This window comes from Hibiscus syriacus, unplaced genomic scaffold (genome assembly GCF_006381635.1).
Source record: "Hibiscus syriacus cultivar Baekdansim isolate YM2019G1 unplaced genomic scaffold, ASM638163v2 tig00112517_pilon, whole genome shotgun sequence".
NCBI lineage: Eukaryota > Viridiplantae > Streptophyta > Magnoliopsida > Malvales > Malvaceae > Hibiscus > Hibiscus syriacus.
Genome location: NW_024063353.1, coordinates 811,409 through 828,856, shown reverse-complemented (window position 1 = coordinate 828,856; position 17,448 = coordinate 811,409). Strand labels below are relative to the sequence as shown.

The 17,448-nt window shown below is 37.3% G+C and overlaps 2 pseudogenes; one reads left to right on the top strand and one right to left on the bottom strand.

Annotated features, from left to right (window-relative positions):
• The first annotated feature begins 6,413 nt into the window (after positions 1-6,413).
• On the top strand, positions 6,414-7,070 carry LOC120181165 (annotated as a pseudogene).
• A 2,460-nt stretch (positions 7,071-9,530) lies between these two features.
• Positions 9,531-11,300, bottom strand: LOC120181192 (annotated as a pseudogene).
• Positions 11,301-17,448: the final 6,148 nt, after the last annotated feature.

Genomic DNA, 17,448 nt, shown 5'->3' with positions numbered 1-17,448 from the left:
GCCTGACAATACCTTTCTTCTTCACAAACTTTCAGAAATGGATCATTTTTGTACTCTTCACCCATTGTCTGTACGGAGACGTTTGATTTTTTTTTCTGCCTCCATCTTTTTTCCATTTAAGGAAAAATCCTAGCACCTTATCTTTTGTCTTATTGTATACCCCAAACTCTCCGGAAAAATCATCAACAAAGGTGACATAATAGTGTGTTCCTCCCAATGAAGTTGTCTTGGAAGGCCCCCATACATCTGAATGAACATAATCCAAAATACCTTTAGTCATGGATTGTTGTTCCAAATTTCACCCTCGTCTTCTTCCTTTTGATGCAATGCTCACAAAAAACTAATTTGCAAGCCCAACCCTTCATAATCCTTGATCTATCAGCAATTTCAATGTTTTTCACCATGCCCCAAGCGCATATGCCATAACCTGGTTGCTTCTGACTCCTGTTTATCAGTAAACTGCCACTGTTGCTGTGTCCCAACAATTGTACTACCCATAAAGTAATACACATTGTTTTCTTTTCCAATTCCCTTCATTATCACCAGTGCACAAGATATCGTCATAATCTCATCTTTTGCCCTCACTTCTAAACCTTTTGACTCTAAGGTTCCCATATAGATGAGATTTCTCATTAAATCTGGTACATAATGAACACCTTTAAGGTTCTGATTATCCATATTGATTCCTCAAGCGAATTAACCAATCCCAATGTGTCAAGAGGGAATTATTTGCTATGTAGATTTCCACCTTTTAGTTCTTTAAAAATCAAAGAACCATTCTCTATTGGGTCATATGGTGGCTCCAACTGAATCTAACAGCCATGAACTGAAACAACTGGTTGATGGCATATCAACGAATGCGAAATCTGAATCTGCATCTGCTTATCATACTCGACCCACATTTGATTCAGAGACACCTTTCCCCTTTCAAGTTTGCCTTTATTCTTTAGCATGGGACATTCTTTCTTCCAGTGCCCATTTTCCGACAAAAGGCACATTCATCTTTGCTCAATCTAGACTTTGACTTCGATCTCACTCTCCTTCCTTTATTCTGACCTAACAACAAGAGCTTCGCTTCGACACTTGTATTTTCTTGTTTGTCTTTCTTTCCAATTCATAACTAGACAAGGTAGTTGTTACTTCACTGAGATACACATCAAAATTCCCATGAAGTAGAGTAGTTTCAATATACTCAACTCATCAGGAAGTGATCCCATCAATATTAGAGCCAATCTTCATATTCAAAAGTAACGTCCATATTCATCAGATCAGTCACCACTGATTAAAGCTAGTAGTGATCATTAATAGTGTACTTGTACATAGTTGAAGCGGAACAATCTCTTTTTCATTAGAAGCTTGTTCTGACCGCTTTCTTCAAAATTTTCTCCTCTAGTGCCTTTCAATTTACTTGCAAAGTTTTTCTTAGAAAATGCATACTTTTGCTCTCTAGAAAGACAGGATCGAATAGTATCACATGCCAATATTGATCATCTTCCATTCTTTCTCCTTAACATCTGGTTTCTCCTTCAATAGCATGTCTAGACCCTACTGAAATATGGCACCTAGAACCTCACTTTGCCACATGCCGAAATGATCGTGCCATAAAAAATCCCCTACAAATCTAACATTTGTCACAGTATTTCTTGCCAAAATTGAAGATGAAGAAGCTGTTGACGACGATGTAGATGTTTTTTGTGTCGTCTACCATTTTTGCTACAAATTCTTTAATAGTTGTCAATGTGGAATGTCAATTAGCCTAAGAAATTTTTTTTTTCTGATGTGGAAGATCAACCTAACCGCAACCACAGAGCATACTAAATAAACCAAGAGCTCTTATACCAATTGTTGTGGAATTCGGGTTAATTTCCACTAGTAATAACAAATCCACCTTGAAAACTATTATCTAGGTGACTAGTGTGAAAACGATTGTACTAAAAATCACCCCAAGGTAGATTCCCAGGAAAGAGTGGAGGGTTCACAATGGTCTCTCTTAAACCCACTCTCCTTAGACAGAACTATCAAGACAAGTAATTTTAATAGGACAATAATTAACGACAACTATATCCGACAATAGCTATTAAATATATAAAAGAACACCAAAATTTAACGAGGTTCGGCCAAAATTATGCATAGTCCTCGAGCACTACTAAAATAATATTTCACTAATAGAGGAAATATTACAAGAGAGAAATAGTATAAATAACCTTTAATATAGAAGAAGTCTTATATTTGTGGGATGCTAAACTAAGGGAGAGGGCTCTATTTATAATAAAAGATTTTCTCCTCCTCCTTATACAAAACCATGTGGGATTCAAAATTTGCCAAAAACCAACATATGTTTCTTGTCAGCTTGGAAAGAGCCATAAGTTGCCATTTGCTAATTCTCAAACGGTGTATGAAACTCCTTTTCAGCTTGTTTTTATGGATCTTTGGGGGTCCACCTCATGTGATGTCAAATGGGTTTCGATATTATGTGATGCTTGATGCTTGTACTCGTCACTTGGTTGTATTTTTTGAAAGCAAATCTCAGGTTGTTGATGCATTTCTTCATTTTCAGCAGAGGTTCAGACTTAATCAATGTTGAGATAAGGGAGGTTCAAAGTAATTGGGTAGTGAGTTTGTTCATTGACTCTTATATTTCAGAAGGCCGAAATTCATCATCAGTTCACTTGTCCTGACACCTTGGAGCAACGGTGTGGTGGAAAAGAAGCATCGGCATATTGTTGAAGTTACTCTTACCTTGTTGGCTCTAGCGTCGTTACCTATGTAGTTTTGGTCTTACGCTATTACAGTAGTCATTTGATCAATCGGCTTCCAACTAAGTCTTGGTTGGTATGTCTCCGTTTGAGCGTTGTTTTAAGAAACCAAAGTATGATTATTTACGTGTTTTTGGTTGCAAATATTTTCCATGCTTACGTGATTTTCAGGCACACAAACTGGAGTTCAGGTCTACTCCATGTACTTTTCTTGGTTATGATACACAATGTTGGGGTTATGTGTTTGGCACCAGGAGGTAAGATTTACCTATTTCGGGACGTTGTGTTTGATGAAAACGTGTTTCCATTTGCTGAATTACAGTCAGTGTCTCTAGTGCTCCTGTGGCTGATCGTGTGGTGTGGCTCTTCGTGTTGTTTTTGGGCTAATCGTGTTTTTGGAGCTGCTAAGTCTGAGGTGAATAGTGCATCTGTTGAGTCAATTGAATCAATAGAATGTCAAGAGAGGTTTTTTTTCATAACTACGGGTTGTAATCGGGTGGGGAAAAGCAAAAACCATGGGATCCAAACCGACGAATTTGGGGAATAACTGAAATCTTCACCCACAGATATGGGATGGGGAAGTTTTATCACGAAGCTCAAATGGGGATAGGAGGATTGTTATATTCGAACCATAGGATAACTGAATCGTACCCGTGTGAATAATCACAGGGATCCTCAAAAATATCCGTAGGGTTCAGATATTTTACAAAATTTAAGATTGCACATATACATTGGTATTATCCATGTGTTGTCACTGTTACATCTCAAAGGAACTAAAATTGAAGTGTAGATATTTTATTGTTTAATATACATTGATTTGTTGAGACTAAAATTGATAGATTGTACATACATGGGGTGTTTAATGAATATTGACATTTGAAACTTTCATATTATAGATAGAGAACAATTTGAGACAATCTAATATATCTTACAAGTTTAGGTGTTGCATTGAATTCAAAAATGTTTGTTCATTTTTTGGATGTGGATTAAATGAACCCGTGATCCATAAGGGATGAAGACAAAAAAATCTCTGAAACATAAATAGTATCCCCAAAACCGATCCGAAGTGTTGGGGACGAATGGGTAATGCAAAACCTTCAATGTTCAATCTATTGATCGACTAATTTAGATTGGGCATTGCAGAGACAAGAGAACTCTCTCAATCTAGTTTTTACTCCATTTGCAATCGCTAGGATTTGAATAACTAATCTTACTTAAGAGATCTAGTGCCTTATCTCATTAGACTAACAGGTGGTTTGTACTTTTTAGTGGGGTTTGATTAATGAACTTATTGGTTACGCTGAACAGATTTTCGGTTGGTTGTCAATCTGCGCATCAGTCACGGCCCAATATCACACCACTAAAGACCTATCTTTTGAGGTCTCTACTTCTAATTTAATTCTTTTAATGCATTAATGTTCACTCGTTTTGCTTAATCTTGACTCAACAAACTTCACGTCCTTCTTAAACTACCTAAGTAAAATCATTATTATTATATAAATGGTTGGAATGGCACAGGAAAAAAATCATATGCACTTGTTGTAGATTTAGGTCAACTTCAACTGAACATATCGCCATGGGATCCTGGTTAGTTGAACCGTGAATCAGGTCGGTGCCCAAGAATTTGAAGAAAAAATGGGTTAAACAAGCCATTTTTCTAACAATTTATCATGCGGATGTGACTTAATCGTGATGAACCAAAATTCAATTGGGTTATATTTAAGACGGTTACAAAATTTTATGTCATGATAAATTTTTAAAATTTTAAAAATAAAATAGATTATCAATAAAATATAAAAAAAAATTTAAAATATATATATTTAACGTTTTCAAGAGACACTATCCTAATCATTCCTCGATCTTTCCCTGACTGTACCCGAAAATCACTGTAGCGGTAATCGTGGTGGGTGAGGGAGACAAAAGCTTCGATCAGTCTCTCTTCAAGCTCAAATTTTCAACAAAAGACCGTTGCATTTGTTGTGGCCTGTCTTATTCTCAGGTCACTTCCTTCTGCATGAATTTATTGGCTCAATGGTTACGATAGTCAGTCTGAGTAGTATTAACTTTTTGACATTGACATCCAATATATATACACAACTCGTAATAAAGAATAGCATTATAACTAACAATGAGTTGATTAGTGGGTCTAGATATTAAATATTTAAGTAATATCATAAGTTTTAATTTTAGTGATTTGAATGGAGTTAATTAGGTTAGATGAGTCGTCATTGTCTTAGTAGTATTCGATCTGAATTAATCAAATATCGTTATTTATACCAATAAAAAAATAGCCTTGTAGGAAGTTTCTTTGTTTTCTTTTCTCGAGACTTGGTGCACTAAATTTTAGTTTTTTATCCGATATTTAATCTGTTGAGATGTTAATTATCAAAAGAAAAAAACTATTGGGATATTTATACTTTTTTATATTGTAATATAATCATATCAATCAAGCTGAGACTTAATCAATAATTCAATTTGGAATTTTAACTGATAGTTAACTTTGCTAATAATTTAGACTAACTAATAATATTGAGCTTTTTTTCGTACGATACTAAAAAGTTTAAATATTTGATATATGTATAGATATTTTCACTTAAAGTTGAATATAAAATATTTTACTCCCAATTTGGTACTTGAATTTTAATTTTATCAATTGTTTTACTACTTATTACAATTTTACTCTAAAAATATATATTATTTGATTAAGTTAACATGATTACGAAGTAATATTTGTTCTAGATATTTAATTATTTGATGATAAACGTTCAATCACTCTTACTGTAATCGTTGGTGCTTGAACCCGATACTTATAAAATAACAATAAATTCTCTAACCACAAAGATAATTTGATTCAAGGAGGAAGATAATTGTAATGAAGTGTGAACCTAAAGTAAGCTTCAATCCAGGCAGGCTGCTGAGTCCATAAAGACAGCTGCTTTTTGCAAGAGTCAGATTATCAATAATCTTTATCTCAATTTCGGGGAAAAATGACATTAAGGATGCAAAACACAAAGGAGGCGGCCCTAATGCATTGATGACTCGGATAACTCCGACAGGCAGTAAGTAGATGGAGCTTGGGCTACGGTGTGTAGGCCACTATTGTATTTCGAAGTACAGAACTTGAAAGAGCACAAGGGCATGGGTTTATAAGTTGGTGTAGTTTTAGCTGTCTATTAACAGTTTCCAATTAGCGCAGTTTCGACATTCGATTCTCCCTTCCACTCTCTGGTTTTTACCCACAACTCCCCTTATTTTCAGCGTACTATGCCCCGTGACTAAGAAATTACACAGCTATTGTCTCCTCTGATTCCCCACTATTCTCCTATACTTCTCTGCTAGTCCCTTTCTCTCTCAGTTATCTTGTCCATTTGTTTACTCATGTTATCTGTTAGGTGGGGCTGCTCAACCTCCCTTTTGTCAGGAGATGAGTTAAAATGATTGGCACTCTCCGTTTTATAACACTACGTTCTCTCTCACTTATCGGAACTTATTACTTGCTCCTGCCTTTCCCTTCCCATATGAAGATAATAGCTAAGAGCTCCCACGATTCTTCTTTCTCCTTCTCCAGGAGATATTTCAACTGGAAAAAGAAGGTCGAAGATGATGATGACGACGACGAGGGAGAAATTTTAACCTTTAGCTTACCTCTCATTTGTGATGAAGCCAAGGAAGCGGGGAGGTTCGAATAGTTCCACCACCGAGAAGAAGCTGCCGGTTGTGTCGGTTTCCAGGCTTCGGTCAGCTCTAAGTGTGTTCGGTAAGAACCGGTCTGTGTATCGGTCGGTTTGGGCACCAAAGTGGTGGGAACCCTGTTCGGATACAAGAGTGGTCACATCCATTTCGCGTTTCAAGAAGAAGCGAAACTAAGCCCGGCGTTTCTAATCCAACTCGCGATGCCGACGAGTGTTTTGGTCAAGGAAATGGCGTCCGGGTTGGTTAATCGCGTTGGAGTGCGAGAAGAAGACGGGGAAGAAAGGGGTGAAGTTGCTGGAGGAGCCCGTATGGAGGACGTACTGCAATGGCAAGAAATGTGGGTTCGCGGCGAGTGAGTGCGGACCCGAGGAATGGAAAGTGTTGAAATCGGTGGAGCCCATTTCGATGGGCGCGGGTGTGTTGCCGGGTAACTTCGACGGGAATGGAGATGGGTCCGAAGGTGAGCTGATGTACATGAGAGCCAGGTTCGAGAGGGTCATAGGGTCTAAAGACTCAGAAGCCTTTTACATGATGAATCCGGATGGTGCCGGTGGCCCTGAACTCAGCGTTTTATCTGATCAGAGTTTAGGGTCTCTTGTTTTTTGGTCCACTAAGCTTTAGGTTTTTTTGTTAAGCACGATGAAAGATGTACGTGCAGGGACTACTTGAAGCAGTGTCCAATTACATAAGTAGCATATTAGTTATTCTCGTATCATATAACACACGAACACATTTATATGAATATTAAGTTATTTTATATGTTCATATAATATAAATTTAAGATGCACATTTATGATGTGTACGTATTATTAATGTGTTCGGTGTGTTTATGATACGAGAGTATCTGGATTCTCATCCAATCCAAATCAGTATAGACGCCTGATGCATTATTGGGCTTCAGTTTTCCAAAACAGTTGAAGATCCATCACCTCTTGTGAATCCATCAACACTGCTTTAATTTATCAAAATTTCATATCTATACTTGTTATATTTTTTTATTGAATGGATGTCATAAATGATTGAGATATCAATTAAAATTTCAAAGATGTTGATATGTAATTCGTATAATTAAAATTTTAAACTTCTTTATAGTTTTAAAATTATCTGTAATGTACATAAAATAAATAATATATATATATATACACATATATTATCAGGATGATCAAAGGGATGGTAATTTAATTTAAGGCACTATTGAAGTGAAGGCACATTCAATTCAATTGGGGTTAAAAAAATATATGAAATTGGATTGGGAAAAATCGGTTTTTTAAACCGGATCGAATATTTTAAAATCGGATAATATATCGGTTTGGGGAAAAATTAGACAACCGGTTTTTTACCGGATTAAAAACCGGTCTGAAGAAACCGATTAAAGAACTGATTTTTATCCGAAAAAACTAGTTTGGGTTTAAAAAACTAGTTGTAATATAGTCGTGGGGGATTTTTGTGAACCTTTTTTTATCGCTTTTTCTATAAAAAAAAAATTACCATTTTACCACCCTAACATGTATAAATAGGTTGGAGATGTATTTATTTCAATTATAGTAAACTTTGTTTCAATTATCGAACTTGGAAGTTTTAAGTATTTGAATTTATCAAACTTGGAAGTTTTTAAGTATTTGAATTTAGCGAACTTGTAAGTATTTAAGTATTTCAATTATCATAAACTTTGTTGCAATTGATGACGATGTAATTTTAATAATATTAAAATCGGTTTTTTTTATATTCGGTCTTTTTAAAAAACCAATTTTTTTTCAAACCGAAACCAATTACACCATCCGGCCTTCCAAACCGGTTAGAATCCGAACAGATTTTTTTATAAATCAGTTTTTTGGCTATGTGAAAAAATTAGATAGGATAAAAACCGATCCGAATCGGATTTAAATCCGACTTTGTGCATGCCCAGTCAGACCTCCATCAACTGTAGAACAAACCAAACCAGAACAACTAATGGCCTCAGCTGCCATTATGTCTAATCCTTTTAGAGTACTAAAAGGAGGTAATTGTTTTAATTCTAGTCTGGTCACTACTCTCATTTCACATCATTATCTTCTTTAAAACACACTGCACAGCCTACGACACTAGCCTTGTAGGTCGCAATACGTGCAAGCACTTTCAATGTAATAAAAACTCCTCCTTTTGGGTAGTTTCATAGTTGGATGGACTAATTTAAAATTAATTCGTGACAAATTTTGATTTTAATATTATTAAAACTAATCTAAAAATTAATATAATTATAATTGTAAAAAGAATATTATATTAACTTAAAATATTATTTATCTAATTTTAAAAATTACATAATTGATAATGAGATGGATTATGCATTTAGTATCTAAATTACCTTTCATATTTTTTTTCAAATCATACATAAAGTTTATTTGAGTACCCGTCCTTAAAAACTTAACAGACGGACCGACAAGTCGTAGCTTCGGCTTCCGATGGACAGACGATCAATCTAATCGATGGATCACGAGGGAATGATAAGTTGACCAACACAGTCTAGTTTCAGGCCCATCGAGTGTCAAAGATCGGAGCATGAATAAGTCGAAGAGTCTACCATCGATTTAAGGAGCTTGAGACATTTTTCGATGAAATAAAAGTCGGAATCATGTTCAAGGGTCGAAAAATTGTGGGATGTAAATTTAGACTTCATCGACCGACGGATGCAACAATCGACGAATGGAGATACGACAATCAACGAGTTTGTCTGTTTAAATTTTTGACGGCGGATACTAACATAAAACAAAAACTATTAAAAGTTTAGATACTAAAACAAACCAAAACTAATAACTTAGATACTAAACGCATAACTTATCATTGATAATAATTTCAATTATATGGTAATAATTTCAATTATAACCAAAATATTTTGAATGTAATTTTTAAGTTATAACTGATATCTATTTTTTAACTTTGTATTAGTTGATTGTATTTTAGACTTGATTCCATTATCTACCTTGAAAATCCAATTAAAAAAATCCCAAGTCCCATAATGAAAGATTTGTATTTCAGAAACGATATCAGCTTGATTTTTTTAGATTTCAAAGATCCCAAGAAGAAACGAAAGCCAACAACTTTTTGGCATGCGAAAAAGTCAGTTATCAGGCCTAGGATCAATACGAAAAGATGCAAATAGCAGTACTGTTATCAATGCATCTACCAAGATTAACTGCCTAGCCCCATGGCCATGGATGCCATAGCTTGGGAATCCCGATGAAGCTATGAAATGGGAATTGCTTCTGTTCAAGTTCCCATCATCCCCAACTTGGCCGTGGGATTCGGCTCGATCAAAGTTGCACCTTTTTGGCATGGTTTACTCCATAAGGACCATTAGTTGTTGTTGTTGTCATTGACTCAACCGGATAGCAGAGATTCGGGTTGTTCCAAGCCCCGAAACGTTTTCCCATTTTCTCAAAAGACATGGGAGAATTTTAGCACTCCTGTCAGATTGTTGCCGTTTAGATAAAGTGCATTAAGATCGGGCAAACATGCAAGCTTTGGTGGGAGATTGCCTGTGAGGTTGTTGTTACCAAGACCAAGATACCTCAGTCTCTTCAATCCAGATAACGATTCAGGGATTTCACCTATCAAGCCTGTGTTGGTGAGATCCAAAACGACAAGATTTTGCAAATTTTGCCAATCCAAGCTCATAATGTCACCACCTAGTGGATTGCAAGACAACATCAACTCTTCCAAAGAGACCATATCAAGAACATGGTGGCTTAGACCACTGAAAACTTGTTGTGTCTCAAGTCCAAAAGGGTCAGATTCTTCAGACATGCAATATGTGCAAACAGCCTCCCTTTCAATCCGTTGTTACTCAAATCAAGCTTCAACAGAGATGTTAAACCACCAAGGCCTAGAGGTAAATGACCAGAGAGTGAATTTCTACTTAAATCCAAGATCAGCAGTTCATTCAACATTCCAAAACTATCTGGGATCTCACCAGTAACCTGTTTCCAGCCAGGACTAGACGATTCAAGTTAGTTAAATTGCCAATACTGGTTGGTATTTCTCCTGTTAAACCATTCTCTAGTAAGACCAAAGATTGGAGCTTTTTGAGGTAACCAAAGGCAGTAGGAATTTCGCCTATGAGACCTGGATTGGACCTAAACTCTAATGACACCAAATTCCTAGCAAGTTTTTCCCAGTCATCGCCGGGGATGGTAACCGGATGTCTGCTAGGAGATATGAAACAATTGAAAAGGCTGAGAGATTTCAAGTGCTTGAGCTGGAAGAGTTGTGGCCTAAATTTCACATTAGTGGCACAAGCAAGAGAGTTGTCATGAACAGGACCAATGCTTATAGTAGTATATACCATAAGCCACCATTGATATCACAGGAGACACCCTGTAGAAAAAAATAATCAACGAGATTACCACGTAATCAAATAATTAATGTGAATCAAACAAGATTGGTACTTGGTATTATGCATTCAACTCATGCCTCATGGTCAAATATTATTAACTACAAGCCACATCAAGCATACTACTTTTTCTCTGAAATATCCAAAGTGAGATAGTAAATGCAATTCCACCAAGGTTACAACTTATAACCGCAAGGTAAAATCATACCTGAATAGGAGTCAACCACAAGGATCGGGATAGAGATCCGAGCCATTCCACCAATCACCTACAAACCCTTGTATAGCAGAGTACAAAGCAGCTTGCTCAGCTTCTCCATGGGAGCTGCTGCTGCTGATTCTTCAGTATTGTCTGCTTGGCCACAGCACCAAACACCCAAGCATAAAATGCAAAAAGCCAAAACGAAATGATTGCCACTGATAAGCATCCTCGTTGTTAGATAATTCAAGGCTCAGAAAAGGGGGGGGGGGACAAAGTTCAGCTTGGCTTAAACAAACTCAAACGTGGTCTTTAAAAAACAACCAACCGAGGAAAAAGGAATGAAAATATATATAGAGATTATCAGATAAGGTAAGAAGAGAGACAGGAGAAGAAGAGAAAGTGTTAGGGAATGTACGTAAGGTACAGCTTCGAAACCAGAAAGTGTTTTTGAGAAAGCTAAGAATAGTATGGTAGAGTTCTGAGAGAGAGAGAGATGCAAAAAGATGGTTAAGTGAGAAAGAAAAGGGAAATGGAGAGAGTTGAGTACAGTAAGGAGTAGGAAGAATTCTACGTGGGTAAATAGGGAATCACCTTCCAAGAAAGTAAGGGCAATAATAACAAGATTAAAGGCAGTAGAAAAAAAAATAGAATTTTTTTTTTTTTGATAAGATTTGAAGGTCTCTTTAAAAACCTTCTTCTTGATTAATGAAACTTGTAAAGAAGCTTCTTAATCATGGGAAGGAGGAAAGAGTGCCTTATAATTTATTGAAGAAATAAGAATTACAACCTTGGAAAAAAAAATCCAAGTAGTACCCTTACACAATTCTTGAGCCTTAAAACCGAACTATAGAAGTCAACAACATAAATCAACCTATACCAGCCTTTGCTATAGCATCGGCATCCATATTAGCTGTCCTTGCAATCCATCTAACAACCCCCCGACGGTTTTAAGACACTCAACAATATCTCTAACAATGAAACCATAAACAGCTGGACATGGGACAACCTTATTGATCCAGTCTACTGCAACTCTGCTATCACTCTCTATGATCAACCTATCTTTAACCCTCCCTAGGACAGAGGTAAAGAAAGAGATACCCCTTTGGATAGCTTTAAGTTCCTTCAATGTTAGAGGTCCAGAACCATCCGGTTCCTGAAAAGAACCGAGGATTGCACCAGAATGATCCCTCATAAGACCACCCAGACCTGATTTTTCCCAATCACAACTAATTGCTGCATCCACATTCAACTTGATGAAACCCGTAGGGGGAGGTAACCAAGGGGTTATGGAAGACTTCAAGAAATTATAGGACGAGTAAGAATCCCCTATAGAAGGATCAGAGATTAAGGAGTCCTTAGGAATAGAAACATCCTTATTCTTTGCTAAATACCAAGAGGCCAGCCTAACTCTTATTAAGAAGAATAATTCAGTCTGATCGAGCTTCCCCCTTCAAAAACTATGTAATTCCTGAATTTCCAGATTGTCCAAATAACAGCCCCATAAATGAAAGTCCAAATTACCGAATTAGATTTCAACTCATCCCAAGCAAGAAGAAAATTTTTTGCTTCTGCAGAAAACACAGAACTAAATCTCCAAAAATTTAGAAATTTATTCCACAAAGACCACGCAACCGAACAGGAGAAGAATAGATGCGAAGAAGATTCTTCAACCATTTTACAAAGAGGGCATAAGCCATCCTCAATACCTTGAACTCCTCTTTTAACCAATTCGGATTTAACTGTAATTTTTTGAAGCACAATTTGTCAAACTAATGTTTCAACTCTAGGGGGAACAATCCTCTCCAAACAATCTTGTTCCAGAAATGAGACTCTTCTGAAATTGAAGCACAACTCTTAACATAAGAACCGACTGTATAAACCCCATCCCCACTGCCTTTCCAGATCAATCCATCGCTAGACTCAATAAATAGAGAGAAAGAAGAAATGATGCTCACCAAATTGCACCATTGTTCAAGCTCCCAATCGTTTAAATTTCTTCGAACTTTAACATCCCAAATCCAACCCGAAGAAATAAATTCCCCGAACTCACAAAATTTACCGAATTTATTAGTTGACAGTGAAAACAGTCTAGGAAATAGAATCTGAAACGGAAAATCAGCAGCCCAACTATCTTGCCAAAATCGAACATGCTTACCATTTCCGACATAAAACTTGCACAAACTACGGAACTTACAACCAAATGAGTCTTGTTTGAAATGGTTATTAACCATTGATCTCCACAACCAGGAGGATTGAGAAGTAATCTTGCTGTCAAACAATAGTCTAGAAGAGTCAATGTTGTATTTGCTACAAATAAAATTCCTCCAAACAGAATTTCTCTCATTTGCAAACCTCCAAGACCATTTCCCTAGCAATGCTCTGTTCATAAAAATCAGATTCCGAACTCCCAAGCCTCCCTCAGTCTTTGATTTGCAGACATCATCCCATTTAACCCAGTGTATCTTCTTAATACCATTGCCCCCTCCCCATAATAAATTAGACATAATAGAATTGAGAGTCTTGAGGATAGAAGCTGGAATCTTAAAAATAGACAAAAAATACGTAGGTAGTGAGGACAGAACGAATTTGATCAAAACCAGTCTCCCTGCTAAAGAAAGAGTAGCAGCCTTCCAACCTGCTAATTTAGAGTGGAAATTCTGTACCACTGGTTCCCAGATAACAGAGGAATTCCTAGTAGAACCTAGAGGGAGGCCTAGATAATTAGATGGGAAGTTTCCCACCAAACAACCGATAGAATCTGCCCAAGTTTTAACCTCATGTTGGGATATTAATCCCGAAGAGTCTGCTTTTCTTCAGGTTTAGTTGCAGCCCTGACATAACCTCAAATACTCTAAGCACCCTCTTCACATTCATAATTTAAGTCTTCGAAGCTCCACAGAAAATAATTAAGTCATCCGCAAACTGCAAGTGTGAAAGATTAAAGACCCCTCCTCATTGCCAACTGTCAAACCAGCAAATAAACCCTCCGAAACAGCTCTTCGAATTAAAAGATTCAATAATTCCCCCACTAGGTTAAAAAGTAAAGGCGAGAGTGAACATCCCTGTCTAAGACCCTTGGCCATTGGAAACTCCTCGGATGGAACCCCATTAACTAACACTGAGATTGAAGCTGTAGAAACACATCTCCTAATCCAACTTATCCATGTGAAACCGAAACCCATTTTTTCCATCACCTTGAACAAGATAGGCCAGTCAACCGTATCGCATGCCTTTTTGAAATCAACTTTAAACACACAACCCTTTAGCCATTTCTTCCTCCAATAATCAATACCCTCGTTAGCAATGAGTGAGCAGTCCAAAATTTGTCTACCGGGAATAAAAGTGAATTGAGTCGGGCTTATAAGATCTCCTATACAACTTCTAAGCCTCCTTGAAAGACACTTGGATAATATCTTATACACTCCTCCTACTAGGCTTATAGGTCTATAATCATCAAGACTTCCAATGTTAGATTCCTTAGGAATAAGGGTAATAAAAGTATGGTTAATACCATGTTCCCATTCTTTCCCCACAAAAAATCTGTGAAAAAACTGCATAATATTCCCCTTAAGAACAGACCAAAACCTTTAAAAAAAACCCAAATTCAATCCATCGGGCCCCGGAGCTTTATTACTATCACAAGACTTTAGAGTTTCCCAAACCTCCTCCTCGGAAAACTCCTTCTCTAAAAGCATATTCTGTTCGAAAGAAATTCTGGGGAAAACCAAACCAATATCTTCAACTTCTAAAGTAGACCGATCATTATAAATTTTGAAAAAATGATCTTTGACCTTGGCTTTGATAACAGTTGGATCGTGAGTAGTATTCCCATCAACAATTAAAGCATTCAGAGCATTTCGTTTCCTCCTAACTGAAGCACAAGTATGAAAGAATCTTGTGTTTCGGTCCCTATCATTAAGCCACTTCTTCCTAGAATTTTGAAGCCAAATCTGCTCCTCAATTCTGTGAAGTCTCCATAACTCTGCTCTACAAACACTAAGCTCTTTAGCAATCCCCTGAACAGAGCTGTTATTCAGCTGCTGGGCGTCTTCCTCAAGCTTCTGAATTTTCTTTTCCAAATCTGATATTGCTACTCCCGGAAATTGATTATTCTTCCCTGACCATTTCTTGATGGCAGCTTTAGAGTTCTTCAAAATACTTAAGATCCCACCTTTTCTCCCAGTCTTCTTACAATCTGTGATAGAATGTCTGACCATATCCTCAAAGCCGTCTTCCTCCATCAGATAATTAAGAGTCTAAACGGTCTTTTCCCCCAATCAATATCTTCATCTTTCAATAAAATAGCATTGTGATCTGAAATGGATTTAGGAATAAGAGACTGAGAAATCTCAGGAAAAGTAGCTAAAAATTGACCATCCACCAAAAATCTGTCCAATCTAACAAAAGTTGGATCATCTTGGTTATTACACCAAGTGAACCTTCCCCCATTCAAAGGCAGATTAATCAAACCTAAAGACTGAATAAACTGAGAGAAAATCCTCATAGAGAACCTATTCTGTGCTTTACCCACCTTCTCATCTTCACACAAATAAACATTAAAATCTCCTCCAACACAAACCGGCAGGTTCTGTCCAGAGATGAACACACTGAGTTCTTCAAAAAAACTCTCTTTTTCTTCCTCCACTGAAGGCCCATAAACATTAATGAGGACACTTCTGAATTGATGCAGCCTGAATTTCCCTACAACAGCAATGAATCTTCTGTTAATGCAGTGATTTTCCATCTCAAACACATTGTCATCCCAACAACATAATAAGCCCCCTGAAGAACCAATAGCTGGAGATTCAATAACACTCTGAAGATTATTCAGTCCATTCCTTCTCAGAAAAGACCTTTGAACCTTCTCTACTTTAGTTTCTTGTAACCAAAGAAAAGAAGGATATGAGCTAGAGACCAATCTCTGGACTGCTTTATGTTTTTCTCTTTTCCCCAAGCCCCTAACATTCCATGAAATTATTGCTAATTTGTCTTTCATTAAAATTTCTTGAGAACCTGACTTCCCCACTATGGCAACTCAACTGGCCAAATTCAAGCCATGTTCTAGTTTAATTATTTTGTCCAGAAAAGCTTCATTCCCCTTAGTAAAAGAGACCCCCAAAATCTGACTCACTTGCCATGTGGCTACTGCTTCATCTAAAAGCTCTGAAAATTCTGTAGAAGAGGCTGTAGAAATATTGACATGTTCTAGAGCTTCTCTTACCAATGATCTTCTTGCCCTTCTTTTGCAAAATCCTGATTTGGAATTAATCAAATGACTGTCCGTAACACAACCCTCTGGCTCTCCATCGAGACTACTAATCCCAGCTTTCTCTACTAAATTTGTCTCCTCTCTGCCTGGAGAATTAAGCTCTGCTGCTGTAGAAATCTTTTGTATTGGCGTGCAGACCTGATCACAAACTTTGTTTTGAACTGGAACAACCTCTGTACCATTAGTTTCCTTATGAATCTCCCCATGCCAATGTTTTCTCTCCCTCCTTCTATAAACTTTGCTGTAACTGGCCATTCTCCTTCTCTGTAGAGGCTCACTTTTTGTGGATAGCGAGCTTCTATGCACCACCATCGCTTTATTTCTTAACTGGCTCTTCAAACAATTCGAGTTAGGAACTATCAGCGAAGAATTAGGATCAGGAACCTCAATATCTACACTGGCAGACGAAGCTGAAATGCAACTGGTCCCTTTATTCTTGTTTTTAACACTGCTAGCCTCTATAATTCCCCTGTTTTTAACCAGTTTACCAAACCTGTTAATTGTATATCCTGGCCCAGAAGGAAAAAACTTTGAAGCCTCCGATCCAGTCAGCTCATTGTCAACAGATAGGGCCTCCGGCCCATTTGCCGAAATATTTGAATTTCTTATGCCCAAACCTGCAAACTCACCTACTATGGTATTCCCACCATTCCGAACACCTGACAACCCTCTTTTAATGCCTTTCCCATGTTTAGAAAGTCTTGGAAAGTGCATTTCCCCATCAGACTGTGCTGTGCCGAAAGAGACACCATCATCATTCCACAAGTCAACCTTCTGTCTGAACATCTCTGCTGATTTGACTGAACTTTCCTCATATTCTGACTTCTCCCTGACTCTACCTTCCTCAGACCCCAACTCGCCATACTATTTCCCATCTGCAACGATCACCGGAAAAAATTTGAAAAAAGGATTTGCATCTTCCCAGCCCTCTCCAACTTTGATCTTAATCCGATACGATCTGCCATAGGATCCAAAATTAGTGAATTCTGGAACATCGAAAGGACTTGCAACTCGCAAAAGAATCCTCACAGACGAGAGATCCTCCCTGTTCTTAGTGGACTCATGGATTTCTACCATACTTCCCCATCTTCCAGCAGCTCGTTCCAAGAAGGATTCATCCCAACATAACAGAGGAACCCCACTTAACTCAAGCTGACAATAAGCC